Below are 15,141 nucleotides of genomic sequence, written 5' to 3' on the forward strand. Positions count from 1 at the left end.
CAGTGGTTAAAACAGCAAAAAATAATAACCTAATTATTCACTAATAGATTTATCAGAAATTAGAGTCCAATTATGCAAACAGGCATGAAAAAAATGTCCATAATGTTAAATCAGTACCTTAAGTTGCAGACCACTATGTGTAGTCTAAACTCAGGCTTAAAAACTATATATTTGTACATGCCTAGAAAAAGGGGTATGTGTCAAGCTTAAATGTGGTTACTTCTTAGGGGTTTTTATTTGTCCACTTATGTGATTTGAATTCTGGCAACAGATGTGTTTTGTTTTGGTAACTAAAAATGAAAACAATAATTCTTAAATTCCCATAAGATAGACAGTTTTTAAGCCTCCAAAGTATGACAGACACTAAGAAATAATCAAAGCCACCTTTATTGACCATTGACTACATATTTGTCAACAAATATTTTTGAACCTCTTCACACATACTGCCCTAAAGTCTCACAAAAACTTCTCAAGGCAAGTACTAATATTTGGGTTGTATTATGGCAGAAAGCAAGAGAAGTCAAGAAATTTGCAAAAGTTGCACACTTAATGAACCCCTATCTCAAAAAAAAAAAAAAATCACAAAAGTGCTAGCAGAGTGGCTCAAGGTATAGGCCCTAAGTTCAAAGCTCAGTGCTACCAAAAAACAAAAACCAAAACCAAATTACCACCTAAATCTAAAAAACATTAAATATGTTTAATAGTCACTAGTCATTAAGTATTTTCCAGAACAATGAGAAACTCACAGTGATATTGATAAGTAGAGGAAAATTCCATAACCCCAAATTTTCATTGGGTAATGATGGTGGTGGGGTTGGGGTACCAGGAGAATCACTGTTTATTTTGCCTATTGTAGGGTTGGGCAGAAGTGGTATTTAGAATACTAATTAAGCAGTGTCTGGGTGTATAACTTCAGTTATCAAAAAAAAGAGGCTTTGATGGTTATGATCACTTATGACTGTCTTTGTAAGAAGCGTACACATACTAATTGTTCCCTGTGGAAAATGAGGACTTTGTACAAATAGGCTGTACAGTGGCAGGAAAAGTACTTCAAGAGAATCTCTTAAGTAGCATAACTCTTGAACCTTCCATCTCCTGAAATCTATGATCTCTTTTCAAATAGCAATCACCTCAGTTTCTGAACAGCCTCCAGTTTATCCATAAGTATGACTTCAGGGAATTCAGCATGTCTTCCAAATCCTTCTTATCCCCTGATCCTGGTATCACCTTCATTCTTCCAAGCACCCGATCTTGGATCAAAAGCAGGAGGTCCCTAAAGCAGAATATTTTCGTGTGTCATCAGACATGTATTATTTGATGTGACTGGAGTTGAAGATCATGAGAACACTAGGGCCCTCTTCAGGGATTGGAAGAGAAACAGTAAAATCAGGGAGGCTGTGGGCACAAACACAGATTTGCCAATTTTCCTGTGTTTCCCAGGCCTTAACACCTGAAATAAAAACCTTAACAGTAGGAGTCATTAGCAGTTTATTTTACCCCCTAGTAAGTGGAGTGTGGATATTGCCAACTGCCTGATACCTCCTGTCAAAAGAGCCCCTCATACATTCATGGTCTCCCTAGCTATGGTTGGGTGAACCTGACCAGCCTTTGCCCCAGTTTTGTAGGTACCACAAAGGGGTGAAAAGAGTAGAGCCTTTGCAGCTAGAATCAAGTTAAGCTCAAATCATAGCTCAGTCACTTACTGGCTATCTGACTTCGGGCAAATCAACAATTCTCATATGACTGTCATGAAGATGAAATTAGATTACATGAGTAAAGAGCTTTGTACAGTGTCTGCTGCACAAAAGGGAGAAAATACACAATTGGTGTTTTCAGGGTCTCTGTTTAGTACTCCACCAGGAACAAAGTCCAGTCTTGAACCTAAGCCCTGTCATCTCTGAGTCCTGACCCCTTGCCCAAATCCTGCTGACTCTTTCTATAGGCCTTGACCCTGTTTTCATAGTCCTTCTGGTGCCAGAATGCAGTTTCATATACATACCCTGCGTTATACCTGCCAATTACACTCCAAGTAGAAGACAGTACCAGCTGTGGTCAGACTAGAGTCTGCTGAGCTCCTCAGATTTGATGACTTAGGCCAGTGGTACTCAGCCCTTCCTGGCATTATCTCAGACTCAAACCCCTTTGTGGGTAAATCCTGGGGATCTAAGGTCCTTCTCCCTCACTTAGAAGGGCTACCTCACTGTTCTTCCCTCCCTGCAAAAGTTCTCAGCATGCTCTATCACCAAAGCTTTGCAGTTAGTAGTTGCTTAATAGATGTTTATTGAGTGATTACAGGCTTTCTGTTGTAAATGTCCTTACAAAGACATTTAGTCATGACATTTATAAAATAATGTTAAAATTATGGCACAAACTGGGTACGCAATAGAGATTGGCCTTTTTTTTGTTGTGGTGGTGGTGGTACTAGGGTTTGAACTCAGGGCTTCAGGCTTGCAAAGCAGACACTGTACTGCTTGAGCCACATCTCCAGTCCATTTTGCTCTGGTTATTTTGGATATGGAGTCTTGTAAACTGTTTGTCTTCCTGATCTCAGCCTCCCAAGTAGCTAGGAGTACAGGCATGAGCCACCAGCACCTCTTAGAGATTTGCTTTTGAATGATTAAAAACCTATTCCATTTAGTATAGATTTTAGGAAGTTATCTATTTGGTAGTGAATGCAGAAGTTTCACAGAGATAAATGAAATGTGGATACATGCAAGATGTTTATGAGGCATGAAGGAATAAGAGGAATAATAATGATGGTATTACCATTCAAACCTTAGTGCATTCCAATTTGTTGTGGACAAAAGAGAACTGGAGTAAGCAAGAAAGGAGACTCATTACTTCCAACCACATGAGTATAATAAAGAGATTTATCTTTCCTTTCTTTCCTTCTTTATTTATTATGGAAAGTAGTAAATTTTTATTATGTAAAATTTCAAATATACACAGTATAATAAACCCTCTTATCTACCACACAGCTTCAACAGTTATCAACATTTTGTCTATATTGAACTAACCTAAGTAATGCGAAATCAGGCTTCTCAGTTTAAAGATTATTTGAAAAGAATATATAAGTAGATGCTCTAGGACCGGGTCAACATTCTTTGGGAAGATTTAGAGATAACATGTACTCCCAGGACCCATTTGCATATATTTTTCAACATCTGCCCAACAATTCCTCTTTGAGTTGGAAGATTACAGCATCCCAAACTCTGCACAGTCTCCTGATGAGTGCGTATAATAGAGTCACTGTACTTGTCTCTAAAAAAACAACTTATTTATTTTCCAAACTTTAGAAAACTGTGCCTGTGTTCCCATCTGGGGTACAAAGGGCCAGTGAGCCTAGTTTGTTGTGGTTCCTGCATTCAGTGGCTCCAGATGTCTCACCACTAAGCTAGTCCTGTGACAACCCAAAGGGAGCCTCGATGATGACAGGCTCGTTGACTGTGGAAAGACTCTGAGTGTGAAGGTTTATACTCTCAGGCAAAACATTAGGGAACGATTAGCAGTTTCACCATGAGTACAAGCAATTTCTTGGGAATCACTATTATTTACTTGATTCAAACATTTATTTCATTATAAGGTGATTTCTCATAATTACTGTGTTCAGCTTTCCTATCTTTTTTTCTTCTTCCAAGTAACCAATTTGTATTTTCTACTTTTAGCACAAGATCATCTATCAGGAGCTAAATTGTACTATGACAGTGGGAATTAAAATCTTTTTTAAGTTAAAATCTTGTTAATTAAACCATTGTTTACCAAAGAAGCCATCATATCATGCTTATTGAATGTAGTTTCACATTAAGCACATCACAGTACTCAATATGTATTTACTGAATGAACAACATTGCGTGCCCTTCCAAATATTTTTCTAGCTGTTCATCTGTTTTAATACCATATTAATGTGGCTTTTGTCATGTTAAAAACTCAGCAATAGCCAGGTATGGTGGCACGAACCTGGATCCCAGATACTCAGGAGGCGTAGGCAGGAGGAGTGTGAGTTCAAGGGACAATGTTAGCAAGGCCCTGACTCCACTGAAGTGGTACAGAGTTCAATCCCTAGTACTACAAACAACAAAACCTCAACTATGATCAAAGTATTATTTGGGATTTAAAATCCATCTTGATAATCTTTCTAACTCTCTGACCTATCAGCTCTTTAACTTGGTCTTTGTGATTTCCACATTACTCTGCCTCAGATCCCCCTTAGTGAAGATGCCAATGCCGTAGTTTTTACCATCACCCACAACTCCCTCACACTGGAGACCCTCAAAACTTTAAAAGTTTCCTCTGGTCACTACCTATCTTCCTAGCCCTACCTATTATCTTATTCCTCTGACTAACTCTTCATAATTTTAGGTCCAGATTCTTTGCTGTTTCTTCATTTAAAAGACTTCCTGGCTTTGCAGAACATCACAAGGCCCCTTCTAAATCTCAGGAACAATTCCCACTGTACTCTCACTTCATCCTAATGTCATTCTTTCTTGGCCAGTTTGCAGCACTGGTTAAGGCACCCATCTGTATCTTCTCTTTCCTAGGCACCTGGGCATACCCAGGCTGATTGGATTATCTAAAATGTATTGTATCCAATTTGCCTGGGGACTCAACAACACTGGCCACTCCTGTTCTCACCTTTCACTGATTCACTCTTAATAATCAGACCTGTTATCTCAATCCTTTGTACTCTCATTAAATTTCTATTCCTACCTCCACCTTGTTTTGCTACCGATTTTACAAGAAGCTAGAGGTCATTTGATGTGAGTACTTACAAATTTTATTTGCATAAGTTTTCACTAATTTCCTTTATCTTCTCTCTAGTTATTAAAGAATTTTCCTGATGTCCTTCTAAAGCCAGTGTTTCCATCTATGCCTTTGCTCTCTTCCATTCTCGTGTTTTTCTTGACTTTGCTCCGTCAGTCTTATATTCCCCATGTATTTTCTGGGCCTTCTTCCCTTCCCTTTCCATCTTTCCCTTGGTCCTTGCAATCCTTTGCTCTCTTACCCTAAAGGAGAGTTTCCTTTGACTCTAATTTCATTTATGGTATGTCTGACTCCTTCTTCATCCACAAACTTCATCCCCTTTCATTTTCTCTCCCACTTGATCCCTAACACCACCAACCTATGGAAATTTCTAAAGCCAAAAAACTTCTTAGATCCTCTGCTCAAATTCTATCTTCAACAGAATTGTACAACAGTGACCACCTCTCCTTACCATATGTCTAATCTCCACTGGTGTCCATGTTACATTCTTCTGGTTCTCCTGCCTTGCAGACAGCTTCTATTTAGTCCTGTCTCCCTTAAAAACAAAACTCATAAAATGTAAGATTTTTGAAGATGCAATGCTCAGTATCTCTTACTCTCAACAGTGCCTTGGTAATTTCATCCTGTCTTCTGGCTATTCACCCCTCTATCCACCTTTGTCAGAATAACTTCAACTTATTCAGACCCTGATTTCTAACTAAATGCTGAGCATCCCACACTGATGTATTACAGACACCTTAAACTCTGACTTAAATTCAGTGCATCATTTTTTACTCCAGTGTATCTCTGGGATAATCAACCCAGTGGAGAATACTTCTACCACTATCTTTCAAATCTGTCTTCTCTGTTTGCTACTCTTCTTCAGAAACATGAACTCTTGGATGGATTTTAGTGCAATAGCCTTCCTCCCCTGCTTTCAGTTTGTCCTTCTTCCAAGTGAAATCACATGTTAAGTGATTTTGCATTTTAAAAAGCACTTTTCCATTCTTTGGCTTATTTGTCTTTTTCCACAAGTACCTTAAATGTTGCTTTTTAAGATACCACTGCTAGTCACCTTCCTAAGATTCATGTCATACTTCTAGCTTAAATATTTTCATTTTCTACCCAGTATCCTCTGTAGTTGAAGCCCCCTGTAATTTGGTTCAACTCCCTCTCTCCAATTTTACCTCCCATTCCATCTTGGTCTATAACAAGACTCCCAAACAGACCCTTTACTCAGTTGCCTTTTCTCAAACAATTACCTTTGGTGGCCTTCCTCCCAGATCTGTTTCCATAGAAAGAAAACTGGAGCAGGGCCCTTAAAATTCAGGCCCCAGGGTTAGGGACCTTCTAAGCCAGATTCAAATCATTTTCCTCCAAATGCTCTCTCCCCATCAAGAACCTCCCCATATAATCAAAAACTTGGTTGATATTTGGCACACAAAACTTACCACAATCTGTCTTGGCACCCAGATAGTTGTTTCTCTTCTCCATTAAAGCACACATCCTTGGGAAGATTGGGACAGTATAATTCATTTTTGTATCCAAACCAATGAATGTGAAGTACTCCCATATTTATATATGTTTATGAATATGCTTATTTCCATATGCTTATTTCTTATTGAATTGTTGAATTCTGTGTCAATTGCCCTGATTTAATCTGGAGAAGTAAAAATCAAATCTAATTTATTTGGGGAAACTGAGATGTTTTTATCTTGTTTTGTCAATAGTTTGGTCTTCATTATAATATCAATCTTCTACATGAGGTAGACCAAAAATAAGGAAAGATGCCAAGGGACTCCTTATATCCCATGTTTCATACTAAATTCCTTATCTCAGCCCAATGCTATCCTTTGCAGTTGCAAATTCTAAGACAAGAAGCTTGGGTTGATTCTGCCCTCCATTATCTCTTAGGAAAAAAAACCATGAATATTGGTTACACTCCACGTATATGATTAAAATATCTAAAAGCTAGATTAAGTGTATGCTCAAAGCAATTGTGAACCACCCTAACTGGATCCACTGCACCAGAACCGCCCAAATCTTTCCCCACCCACAGCTTATCAGGAGTTTTAAAATGCCTTGAAATAGAGCACCTGGTCTCTTGGCTTCCTGCTTCTCTATCCCACCTGGCTTGCCTGGCCACCATTGCTTTTTGTAATGCCTTTCCCTTAAATAAATTCTATTACCTCCCTTATATCCACATGTTCTGCCTGGATGCTTCCACAGGGAACACAAAGAATTTGTGAATCTCCTAATCAGAGAGTACAACACATCTGTAATAGAATTTCTATAGTAGCAATTATTCAGTAAACAAAAATTCACAACATTTATTATATCAGAACAAGTCATTGGCTAATATAACAAAGCATATGTTAATAAGGAAGACATGGTGAATGAATATACACAATTATCAGGGGAGTTTCTTATAATCAAAAGAGATAATGTATGTAGAGTGTACTCATCTGGTACAGAGTGAGCTCTTTGTAAATGTTACTTAATGCTATCATAGAGCAAGTAACAAAGTTGGAAAAAGTAATTTCCTTTTCTCCATGTAATTTACATATTTTTGTGTAACAGCTGATACCAACTTTGAACTGCATTCAGTCAGAATCAAAAGTGGGGGTGGGGTGTGTTGTTTTTTGAAACAGGGTTTCACTATGTAGTCCAGGTGGACTAGAACTCAAAAATCCTCCTGCCTCCACTTTCCAAGTGCTGGGATTATGGATGTGCACCACCACACCTGGCCAGATATGTCCTTTTTTTTTTTTAAATATATATATGATAATTGCAAGAGAAAGTAACAAAGAGTAAGGCCTGTAAGGAGCCAGCATGATGTAATTAACCATGTGCACTATTGATGAAGACTTGGCCTCCCTCTGTACCACTTGATATTCAGTGAAATAAATAATGATGATAATTGTCACATTCCTAACAAAGACATCTGCTAAACGAGGCAATTCAAGCAAAGCTGTTTGCTACTGACAGCTTGCTTCAAATGAGAATGTCACCATTAAGAAAAAATAGAGTTTCTGTATTTATCACATTACCTAATATATTATTGTGTTGGCAATATTTCATCTGGGGACCAAAAGACTATGCCCAATAGTTAAATTCAACATTAAAACTTCCATATTTGCTTAAGGAACTATTATAACAGCTTTAATTTTTGTGTGTTAATGTAAATGCATTATATTTACATTATAAAATAAAAACAGTTCAGAATGCTGTCAACTGATCAGTAGATCTTCTTTTCTGTTCTCCCTGCCTCCATCCCCCTAGTGACACATTATTATCTTTTGAGTGACACATTATATACAAAGAAATACACAAAACAATAATATTAAAAATCAACCAACTCTACCTTACTGTATTTTACATATGAACTTGAATTTCAGATAATCCAAAAGACAGATGCCAGAAGACAAATCACTATATTTTAACTTGTCTCTAAAATCAATTAATAGTTTAATAAAAAATCTCTGTCCAAAAGCAATATTCCAAAAGGATCCAGAAGAGTCAAACCTTTATTTTCTATTCCTTTGTTATATGATTGATCATTATAAGTATCTGAAACACTATCACCCTTAGGATAGGGTGAGAAAAGGCCCTAAATCTGATCCATGACTTTTTGACGGCCTCCCTCTGCTATTCCTTGGTCTCTGCCCCTGACTACAGAGTGAGATGTCTGTGTTGCTAAGGAGATGTGCTCTCACCAAATCACATTTGGGGTCCCAGGACAGAGGAATTCCCAGCTTACATGGCAAAATCAAATATCATGGCTTCATCCTCACCTCTGTCCTTTCATGGATGGGTAGGCCACAGGCCTTTCCCCTGTTTCCCTGCTATTCTTGGTTTGGAACTCTGACTAGTCTGAGAGACTTAAATTCAAACCCGATTTTTCAGATTGTTATGAGGGTGTCAAAATGGGAGAATGAAAATATTTAACAATTACTTTTGCTTGATTCACCACTAAAAAATATTTAGATACATGGCATGTTGGCTTCAAAATGTACTCACGCATGTAATCCTAGCTACTCAGGAGGCAGAGATCAGGAGGATCACAGTTTGAAGCAGCCTGGGCAAATGGTTCCATGAAACCCTATCTCAAACAGAACAAAACAAAACAAAAGAAAAACCTTCACAAAAAAGGGCTGGAGGAGAGTGGCTCAAGGTGTAGGCCCTGAGGTCAAGCCCCAGTACTGGAAAACATGAAAATGTACTTTTGATTTTAGGTATCCCAAATATTAGGGAGAGAGGATCTGATTTGAAGATGCTCTTACACTTAAATGCTTTATTTGAATTGTGTTTCCAGTAGTTCTTTGGAATAAAGGCAAAATGAATCTTACTATTTAAATCACTACATTTTTTTCAATGACTAAGTTCTAATTTCAAATTATTCTGTCCCTTTTCTCTATCTACTATTCAAATATCCAGTAAAGGAATATCATACTAGAGGTGGAAGAGAACTTGAATTTGTTAATCTTTTTTTAAAATAACAAAATTTTCATAGCTTGTTCTTCATTTTAAACAATGTTTTATGCTTCTGCCACTCTGTACTCCTTTTTTCTAACCATAAATGATCTCTCTTCTAGTTGATAATAAAAGTTTTCCAGAACAAAATTTTACTTAAGTCTCCCTCTACAGAAAAAGAAACTGTGGATACTGTGTAAGAGTAGCATGATCTATTAGGCAAAGTCATTTAGGAGTTTGAGTTGTGGGAGTTTAGTTCACACAGGGTTGACAGGCTTAAATCAGTTGGCTTTTCATTTCATAGTTTTTTTTTTAAATTCATCTGTAAGGATACAGGTGTAGAAGATTCATCATTTGAGGAAAGGAGTTGTTTCTCAACTATGACCTCATCCTCATTGCTTATTTATATAGTCCTATAGGCAGAAATTAACACAATTTGTTAAATAGGTATTCCAGTCACATGGCTTCTCTCTCTCTCTCTCTCTCTCTCTCTCTCTCTCTCTCTCTCTTCACACCCTGTTATCTATGTACTCTATTTTCCCTACTCCATCCTCGATAGGTGCAGGTGACCATGTTATTAGGTTATTAGGTACTTGTATGTACATGCAGGATTCCTTTAGAAAAATGCAAGTTCTCACACAACTCCTTTTTTTTAACTTAATGACATTAAAGATTTGTCCTTATTAGTTCTGATAGAACTTCTTTATTCCTCCATGAATATTGCATAGAATTATTTCATTATATGGCTATGCTCTTCATTTTTTAGAAGAGTTTGTATTTGCAAAGGCATTGCAAAGGTAGTACAGAGAATTCCCATACATCTGGCACCCAGTTTCCCATTATGAAATCTTAGTTTAGTATGGTATACTTGTTACATTATTGAAGTGCTTTGACATATTATTAGTAACCAAAGTCTACACTTTATTCATATATCCTTCGTCCTGTTCCAGGGCATCGTGCACTTAGTCCTCATGCCCCCTTGCGCTTCTCTTAGTTGAGACAGTTTCTCAGACTTTCCTTGTTTTCAATGACCTTGACAGTTTTGAGGAGTACTGATCAGGTACTTTGAAAAATGCTCCTCAGTTGAGATTTATATTATTTATTTATTATTTTGGTGCTGGAAATTGAACCCAGGGCCTGGCACATGATAAGCATATGTTCTACCACTGAGCTATACCCTGAACCTCTAGGTAATTTAGTTCTGGATATGTATATATTTTATGCAAAAAAATTTTTGATGGATGATTGCTTCTCCACTCCCAATCATTGCTGTTATAAACCATGTGACAATGAATAACAATGTACATCAGTGATTTCACATAATCAAATAAAGAAGGATAAATTTCCAGAAGTGACACTTGGCAGACTAACATGTAACTGTACTTGTAATTTTGGCACTATTGCTAATTGCCTTTCGTAAGAATTGTGACCATTTACACTATATGAGTGGGACCATTTCTTCACAACTTTGCCAACATAGTATGTTGTGAAAACTTTCAAACTTTTGCCTGTCTGGTAATAGTAGCATCTGTGTGATTTTAAAGTTAAAAAAAAACTTTCTTAAAATGAAGGAGGATTAAACAGTTTATACTTATTATTGCTTATATGCATAAATTTTCTTTCATTATATTTTCTAAGCAATTTTTATATGGAAGTTATTGAGTTCTATATAATAATTTTATGGTATTTCAGCTAGTATCTTAGGGATTCTTGCCATATTCATCTGTGTAAGGGCTTGCACTCATACTGAATCCTATTTTCTTTTTTTGTAGTATTGGGACTTGAACTCAGGACCTACATCTTGAGCCACTCCACCAGCCCTTTTTGTGTTGGGTATTTTTCAGATAGGGTCTCATGAACTATTTGCCTGGACTGGCTTCAAAATATGATCCTGCTGATCTCTGCCCCCTGAGTAGCTAGGATTACAGGCATGAACCACAGGGTGCCTGACCCGAATCCTATTTTCAAATGCAGTATATGCTAACAGGTTAATTTCTATCTAGACAGAGTTACATACTCCTAAGAAACTGCTATTTCAGGAGACATCCAAGGAAGTTTACATCTCTAGCTTCTAATAAGGATATTGTTCTGTGATGTATTCCCTTAGCCACCCTGTATTTTTTTTATTCATTATCAGCTAGGAGCTGTATCTTTCCATCATCCTTTCAGTGGCGAGCAGAGATCATCACCCATGTAGGGAAAAGTGACCTCAGCTCCACCCCACCTTAATAGCAAGCCGCAAACATGCTGTAGTCACATGTGCAATGGTGCAATGGAGGCTCCTATTCAGGTGTTAACACTTAATCTACCAAAGAGAGAGAAATATATCATAATTGCTCTAAGAAGTAAATGAATGCTAAAGTATTTTGAAGGGAAGGATCACTATCTACTTTTTTCTTTTTCTTTTTTTTTTTTTTTTGGTGGTTCTGGAGTTTGAACTCAGGACCTACACCTTGAGCCACTCGACCAGCCCTTTTTTGTGTTGGGTATTTTCAAGATAGGGTCTTGCGAACTATTTGCCGAGGCTGGCTTGGAACCACAATCCTCCTGATGTCTGCCACCTGAGTAGCTAGGATTACAGGCATGAGCCACCAGCATTTGTCTACTACCTACTTTTTCATCTTTGTGGAGAGGACTCATGCACTTGGGAAGATTTTGTGAATGATCTCAAGAATAAACTTTTCAAATGTTGGCAATAACAAAACTATGGCTTCAAGGATGGAGGAAAATTATACAGTTCTTTCTTTTTCTCCAATTCCCTTAATTTAATAATGAAATCCTTTACTATGGGGCCCTCATTGTGTTAGATACATGTATGAGCTCTGGGGCTATAAACATGTTATGGCACACTCCTTGATGTTCCATATAATTATAATTTAAGTGAAGAGAGATTTGCAAAAGATTAGCTATGGATTCATGTTTTAAGTGATTTCAGAGAGTTATGAACAAAGGAGTTTTTCAGAGACAATAGATGATTCTACAGGGTGTGGGTGGCAGGAACAGAGAGCTAAATAAAAGGATATAGGATATTATAGATAAGATGATATTTAAGGAGGAGTGAGAATGGTTGTGAGAGACTGAGCTGACTAATCTTACATGAATTCCAAAGGGACTCATCCCTTTAGAATAGGGCCATCTCTCCCAAAGAATGGGACCTTCTTATATTTGCCATCTTTCCATCACCTGTGAGAAAATACCTGAGAAAAATCAACTTAAAAGGAGGAAAGGTTTATATTAGCTCACAGTTTTGGAAGTTTCAGACCATAACCAGGCTTTTAGGCCTGAGGCAAGGCAGCCCATCATGGTGGGAGTGACCAGTAGAAGAAGCTGTTTATCTCATAGCAGCTGGGAAATGAGAGTGAAAGAGGAGAACCAGGTTCCCAATCTCCCCTTCAATGGCATACCTCACTGACCTGACTTCCTTCCACTAGGCCTACATTTTTAAGATTCTACCACCTCCCAATAGTGCCATGCAATGGAGATCAAACTTTTGATACATGGGCCTTTGGGGGATACTTACACTTATCTAATCCATAATACCAAGGTGCTACAACTTTGGGCAATCTGGTCCTGCCTGTCCCTCCAAACCCATCTCTTCCTCTCTCCTGGTCAATTACCATGTTTTGACTTTACTAACCTTCTTTCTGTTCCTTGGAGAAATCAAGCTTGCCTCAGCCTTGTGACCTTCGCACTAGTGCTTGCCTCTACTACTTGAAAATTCCCCTGCACATGTTCACTCACTTGACATTATTATTACCATTACTATGATTTTTTAGAAGCAGGAGCTCCATTTTTGGCAGTACTGGGAATCAAACCCAGAGCCTCATGCATACCAGGCAAATACTCAACCACTGAGCTATATCCCTAACCCCTTGAATTATTATTATTATTCAGGTCTCACATCAAGTACAGCTTTCCTTGACCATCCTATTTAAGAGTCCCTACCTATTCTGTCCTTCTTTACATATTACCCTTTTGCTCCCTTCACAGTAATAATTTCCCTTAAAGGACTTTTGCTTATTTATTTGTTGACTGATGTCTCCTACTTGAATGCCAGCACCCTATCTATCTTTCCCACTGTTGTATCTCTGGCAATTACAATGGCACTTCATGCATAGGAAACACTCAGTAAATATTTGCTAAATGATAAAATTTATTCTTATTCTGAATAATCAGAAAAATGTTCCTAGATTTCTGTTTATAAAGGAATAAAGGCCAGAAATCAAATATACTTTTTTGTTGTTGTTTTCCAGATGTCTCAGGTTTTCCTTATTATGACCTGTATCACAGGATAATAAATCCAATTTGTATTTTGATGATAGGCCCTGAATAATATCATCAGCTCCTTTTCATTGTCTTTAATGTAGGCTGGAAAAAATAGATGATTTGATTAGTCCATCTGCTTTTTTTTCTTTCTTTTGTGGTACTGGAGTTTGAACTCAGGGCCTACACCGTGAGCCACTCCACCAGCCCTTTTTTTTTTAAATCACAGTTTGAACCACAATCCTCCTGATCTCTGCCTCCTGAATAGCTAAGGTTATAAGCTTGAACCACCAGCGCTTGGCAGTCCATTTGTTTTTTAATGTGCCATCTCAAGTAATTACTGATCATGTTGCTTTATCTTCTACTTTCTTCTAAAACACTCATCTGGAAATATATAAACCATCCAGTGCTTCCTAGAAGAAACCAATGCCCTAATCCTATGGGCATTCTGAAATATTTTTTCTTGTCATAAGTAGAACTAGGAATAGTTACTGATATTGTAAAATGTTCATAAAACATACAATCCTTAAGGGAATTCAACTTTGGCCTTTCATAGGCAATGGAGATTCTTTTGTTTGGAATGTCTCCTTGATTAGCAGTGATTTCTCAAAGGACCAGCTCTACCCTATTGAGGCTCTCCCAAGATAACACAGGTTTGCAACTGCACAGCCAACTTAATTAGTTTTCCTCTGGAAGTTACTCTCAAATCTTCATTTTTCCAATAAAATTATTTTTTCACAATCAAATCTACGCCACACTTTCTCAATTTCATAGCTTAATTCTTTTTTTTTTTTCATTTTTCTTTTATTATTCATATGTGCATACAAGGCTTGGTTCATTTCTCCCCCCTGCCCCCACCCCCTCCCCATAGCTTAATTCAATAGCAATTCAAAAATTCTTCTAAGACTTATAAGCTTAATCTTTAGGTTAAAGATAAATAGATGCTTTTCTTCTGTCTGACTAGGCCTAACTTGCCAGCTAAGCTGCAGAGCATATGTCTTGCATTAGAGACTCTACTCTTATCAGGCTCAGAAGATGTAACTCCCACTTCCTGCTCATACCACACTTACGTGCCGGGGAGCTAAATTATAATCATAGCTGCTATGCTATTTTTAAAGAGCAGTTGCAGTACGAGTTACTGGCTGCCATTTAGAACTGTGACCGTACTGCCACTTTCTCCTCAAAGGTGCTATTTTACAGTGTTTATGTGCCTAAAATAAGAGACATCCTTATGCCAACATCTTCCTGGGAATAAATAAATCTTGGCTACCTTGTTGAGAAGTTTATTTGGTAAATGAGGTGTAGGAGATATTTCTTTGGAAGTTCAATAAAGTAGTCGGATGGTCTAGATTATATTCACTTGTTTAATAAGCGGGGCAGCGGGGGACAAAGTTAATCTGACAAGCTAATAAAAATACTAATTTTGTTTTAGAATTAAATGATATATCATTTTTAAATCAAGTAAAGCAGAGATTTGGTGTGTATCCATTGCCTAGTTAATCTGGGAGAAAAAAAAGCGTATTTATTGTTGGTGGGAATTAGTGGTTTTTGTTTGCTTATTCACAATATCTGGCTTGACTGATAATTTAATAGTTGTGAAACTATTAAATTAGCTGGATAATTGTGGGTTGTGTAGATGAAGCCATAATCTGTTATGCATTTTCA

At 37.5% G+C, this 15,141-nt stretch overlaps 1 long non-coding RNA gene across 3 annotated transcripts in view; it reads right to left on the reverse strand.

Moving 5' to 3' along the window:
• Nucleotides 1–365: 365 nt before the first annotated feature.
• The window catches only part of LOC141420725 (uncharacterized), a 53,587-nt gene continuing 38,811 nt past the window's right edge, over nucleotides 366–15,141 (reverse strand). The window contains exons 4-6 of one of the 3 annotated variants that reach the window (XR_012445273.1): nucleotides 6,192–6,247; nucleotides 5,213–5,296; nucleotides 366–1,273 (exon numbers count right to left, since the gene is read on the reverse strand). This is a non-coding gene — a long non-coding RNA (uncharacterized lncRNA). The remainder of the gene's footprint in view (nucleotides 1,274–5,212; nucleotides 5,297–6,191; nucleotides 6,248–15,141) is intronic. The other 2 variants (XR_012445274.1, XR_012445276.1) reach the window with 2 other exon arrangements.

The sequence above is a fragment of the Castor canadensis genome, chromosome 2 (assembly GCF_047511655.1).
Source record: "Castor canadensis chromosome 2, mCasCan1.hap1v2, whole genome shotgun sequence".
Taxonomy (NCBI): Eukaryota; Metazoa; Chordata; class Mammalia; order Rodentia; family Castoridae; genus Castor; species Castor canadensis.